The 5306-nt window shown below is 41.6% G+C and overlaps 1 pseudogene; it reads left to right on the forward strand.

The window, feature by feature from the left end:
* Positions 1 to 2960, forward strand: part of LOC101645399 — a 19330-nt pseudogene extending 16370 nt beyond the window's left edge.
* The last annotated feature ends 2346 nt before the right edge of the window (positions 2961 to 5306 follow it).

Genomic DNA, 5306 nt, shown 5'->3' on the forward strand with positions numbered 1-5306 from the left:
AAATTTCATATGATTTACTATGTGGGGAATAACACCATCAAGAGGAATGATGTTGAATTCGTTGTCCAAAATGGTATTGCAAAATCAATATTGCTGTACATTGCTGTACATTGCTGACTGTGATAGGATTCCATCTTTCTGCCTTCAAGGAAGTCCAATCAATGAAACTATTATTCAAATGTTTGTACCAACCACAAAAGCTAGTGATAAAGAAAAGTTCTATCAATCAATGTCAGTTGAAAATTGATCAAGATGCATTGATAATTATTGGCTTCTGGAATACAAAAGTTGGGAGGGAGGAACAGTAGTTGGAAAATATGAATGTAGTGATAAAAATGAAGCTGGAGATTACATGATAGAATTTTGCAAAACCAATATACATTTTGTCAACAACACAAAAGGTGACTGTGGACTTCTCCAGCTGTAATACACAAAAACCAAACTGACTACAGCTGTGGGAAGACACTATGGAGAATCAGCTGAAACACATCAGGGGCTGAAAGTGGAACAGCCCAGCAATTGCTCATATGTAAGTTCAGTATAAAGCTGAAGAAAATTTTTAAAAACCCACAAGAGCCAAAATATGACTTTGAGTCTATTCCACCTGAATTTTGAGAGCATCTGAAGAACAGATTTGGTTCATTGAACATTAATGACGGAAGACCTGATGAGCTGTGAGAGGATAGCAAGAACATCATACATGAAGAAAGCAAAAGGTAACAAAAAAGACAAGAAAGAACGGAGGAGAGACCCAAATGGATGTCAGAAGAGACTCCAAAACTTGCTCTTCATCATAGATGTAGCATATAGGCAAAAATGAATAGTATTGAGAAAGAAGTTCAAGCTACACTGAAGCATGAAACACACCACACACACACACAAAAAAAGGTTCCAGGAATTGTTATTCAAATAGAATACTGTTTTAGTCTGGGTTGACTAGAGAAACAAATCCAGGAAAATTTATAAGTAAAGAACTTTATATGGAAAACCAATTGTATATTGAGAAAACATCCCAGCCCAGCCCAGATCAAGTCCATAAGTCTGATATTAGTCCACATGTCCAATACTAGTCCATAAATTCCTTTTCAGACTCACACAGCATATGCAATGATGCCAAATGCAGGAAGATCACAGGCCAGTGGGTGGAATGTCTTGTGGATCCAGTTGCGATGGAAGCATCTCAGCACTGGCACAGGTCTCCACGTGGCTCCTCCAGCACTCTGAGTGTGGCTCCTCAACAGGAGAGTGAAGCAGAGAAAGAGTCTGACCATCTCCAGGGTCCATGGGGGATGTCCCCACTAATTGAAATGTTTTAGCATACTGATGAAACACTGAAAGCACTCACTCATCTATGCCAGGATATTTGGAGACAGCTGCTTGGCCAATCGGCTAGAAGAGAATCATATTTGTACCCATTCCCAAAAAGGTGACCCAAAAGAATGTTCAAATTATAAAACAATATCACTGCTACCACATGCATATAGGATTTTTTCTGAAGATCGCCCAACAATGGTTGCAGCAGTACACTGACAAGGAGCTGCCAGAGGTTCAGGCAGGATTTAGAAGAGGACATAGAACAAGGGCTATAGTTACTGTTGTCAGAAAGCTTTTAGCTGAAAGCAGAGAATACTAGAGGAATAATTACTTGTGTCTTATTGATTACACCAAGACATTCAACTCTGTGGATCATAACAAATTATGGAAAACCTTGAAGTGACTAGAAAGACTTACTACTGTGAAAATGTCAATACTACCTAATCAATCTACAAATACAATGCAATACTATTCCAAATCCCAACTTCATTCTTTAAAGAAATGGAAAAACTGATCATCAACTTCATACGGAGAGGGAAGCAGCCCAGGAGCAATGAACTCCTCAAAAAGAAGAATAAAGTAAGATACCTTGCACCACTTGACCTTGAACCCTATTACACAGCCACAGTAGCCAAAACAGTCTACTGGTACAATGATAGCTACCTAGACCCATGGAACACAATAGAAACCTAGCAACTGAGGTACCACCACCACCCAAAACCAGATTTTTTTGCAAAACTACGTATTGAAGTTTTTGACAAAACAACGTTATCACCTTCAAGTTATTCTCCATTACACTTAATACATTGTCAAATCTCCAATTCACTCTTTTTTTTTTTGCCAAGTTCCAGGCCAGGTAAATTATCATAACAGTTAAGTTAAAGTACTTCAATTGAATAATCGGTGTTAATAACAATACTCCTGTTGTAATTTTTGTGAAATTTCTGTTGCATTATCAGGTGGAAAATGGCTGGTTCCTGAATATCAGCAGCATAGCCTTTGATGACCGTGGGCTCTACACATGTTTCGTCACCTCTCCGATCCATGCCGCGTACTCTGTCACCCTCCGAGTTATCTTCACCTCCAGAGACATGAGCGTCTGCTACATGATTGTTTGCCTGATTGCCTTTACAATCACTCTCATCTTGACTGCCACGCGGCTATGCGTGATGAGTAGCCATCTTCCCAAGACTGAGAAGGCCATCCATGAGTTCTTCAGAACGGAAGGGGCTGAGAAACTTCTGAAGCCCTTTGAGATTGCAAAACGCATCCCCATCGTCACCTCAGCAAAGACTCTGGAGCTTGCCAAAGTCACCCAATTTAAGACCATGGAGTTGGCTGGTTACATCGAAGAACTGGCGAGAATTGTCCCTCTGCCACCTCTCATTCTAAACTGCCGAGCTTTTGTGGAGCTGGTTGAAGCCGTGCGAGTGGATGACCCTGATGACATGGGGGAAAGAATTAAAGAGAGACTCGCCTTGGATGCTCAGGGTGACATCTATGTCATCAACCCAGAGGTGGGGGGGAGCAATTCACCAGAAGGAGATCCGGGTGATGCTTCTCTGAGTGGGCAGGGCCAAGAGATAGTGGCTCTAGTCTCTGTCTGCCTTCAGTCGGAGATGAAAAGTATTGGAACGGATTCCTAAGACAGCAGCCATGTCAGTCCTTCTGAAGATGTGGGATCTGCCGAATCCAACGCAAACTACAAAGAGGAAGCATATGAAACCTGCTAGCTGTGAACAGTGCCAATTTCTACAAACAAGAAATCTCAGAAAAGGACCTTATTTCTGGGAAGCAAAAAACATTTTTACCCAAAGACAAATGGGGTTTTCTCCATTTATAGCACTTCAGGACATGAAATGCCAAAATCATTGTGAAAGTGCAGCATTTTTCTAATCCAATATCTCGGTGAAGCCTGAATAAATGATAAGCAGGCAGATTTCAATGAGCCTGAGGGGGAACACGGGAGGAAAAGTACCCACTGTCTTGTCTCGTCATGAGTCTTCCATAGGTTAGGTCGGACAGTCCTCCTGAGGCCTCAGAAAAGGAGGACTGTGCGTTAGATGACATCTAAAGTTGTTTCTCATACTACCTTCTTCAAGAAAACCCACCCTGAGACTTTTTGTCCCCTGTGGTAGAAAGGACCAAGCTGTTCTGTAATTTAGGTATCCACATCCATACTATCATACACAGATGTGCAGTGTTTTTTAGCTGTGCTGTCTTAGGGAGCATTCAGCTGTATGTTCAAACGTCAGAGAGCTAACTGCTTGTTAGTAAACTACTCTCCATTAGTGAATTGGTCCTTTTGGCAGGAGTATAAGAAACGTTGTCACATTGTCTGTGTGATGAATCTTGGATCTTGACATGTTAGCTACCACAATTTCTCCGGCCTTGCCTTTTTTTTTTTTTTTTTAAAGTACTGGGTTTGGGAGGCCATCCTGGAGAAAAGCTCAGGCATGGATCCCTCTTTAACCCCTTGTGTACATTCTAGCCCTCTGAGGTCTTCAGCTTGGTGCTCAAGCTTGCAGGCTCCTTGTCTTGTTTTGTTTGTATTCAGTTAATTTGGGTAGGTTTGTACTTTCATTTCAGCATTCTGTGGTTGGGCTGCTTCTGTGGCATTTCTGAGAAGTTACAACCTCCTGGATGGCCATGATTTCAACAGCCAGGTGCTTGCACAGCATGAGCCTAGAGGGCAGGAGCAAGGAGCCTCTCTTTATTTCTGACCAAGGCCCTTATATACTTGGTGGGGGGAGGGGGGGAGGCATGATTACAGGTAACCTGCAATTCCATTCTTAGAAACATTTTTTCAAACTCTCCTGTTTGGATGGCTGACAGTACCTCCCTCATTTTTTGCTTCACATCTTCTATGTCATCAAATTGCTGTCCTTTCATGTCCCTCTTCATTGGTGGAAACCAAAAGAAGTCACATAGAGAGAGATCAGGTGAGTAAGGTGCGGGGCAATAGAGACAGGCTGTTTTTTGCCAAAAACTGGCACTCTGACATGACTGCGTTAGCAGGCGCATTGTCATGGTAGCAAAACCATTCTCCCATCTGCCACAAATCAGGGTTTTTTTGTTGCACACAGTTATGCAATCTTTTCAGAACCTCTAAATAAAAATCTTGAATAACAATCTGACCCGGTGGAACAAACTCTAAATGTTTGTTTGTGCTCACATCCAAAAAACAAATGAGCATTGTCTGGCTTTTTTATTTCACTTGATGAGCTCTTTTTGGGTGAGGGGATGATGGCATCTTCCACTGGCTTGATTGATGTTTGCTTTCAGGGTCATAAGAATAGCATAATAAGCTTGGGAAGAAGTCTTGTCACTTTGGAGCTGTTCTTTCAAAGCACAGCATGTTTCCACTGGACACTCTTTTACTTGGCACAAGTAAAACTCAAGGCACAAATTTCACAGTGACCATTCTCATTCTGAAATCTTCTGTTAAAATTCACTGAGCAGAGCCCCAAGATAGTTGAGATAACTTCCCCATCTCTTCAATGGTCCATCGTTGGTCTTCAAGCATAAGTTCAAGGATTTGGTCAACAGTTTTGTCTGTTCGGGTAGTTGACAGACATCCAGAATGAGGTTTGTCAGCAATTGACATTTCACCTTTTTTGAAACAAGAAAACCACTTATTCACTTGAGTTCTTCTCATTGCTGTCATTGTAAACTGTAGTCAACATCACAACAATTTCTATGGCATTTTTCCTGAGCAGGAAACAAAATTTCACAGCCACATACTGTTCTCTTAACTTGGCAATCACAAAAAATGAGGTTCGAGTGAAACTGCTTTCATAAAAATATTAACTGTAAGAAAGATGATGGTGCCCAGCTATCAAAAAGTATAGCGTCTGGGGTCTTAAAGGCTTGAAGGTAAACAAGCGGCCATCTAGCTCAGAAGCAACAAATCCCACATGAAAGAAGCACACCAGCCTGTGCGATCATGAGGTGTCTAAGGGATCAGGTGTAGGGCATCATCAGAACAAAAA

Source organism: Echinops telfairi, unplaced genomic scaffold, assembly GCF_000313985.2.
Source record: "Echinops telfairi isolate 266 unplaced genomic scaffold, ASM31398v2 ScPeMD7_4;HRSCAF=17, whole genome shotgun sequence".
Lineage (NCBI taxonomy): Eukaryota > Metazoa > Chordata > Mammalia > Afrosoricida > Tenrecidae > Echinops > Echinops telfairi.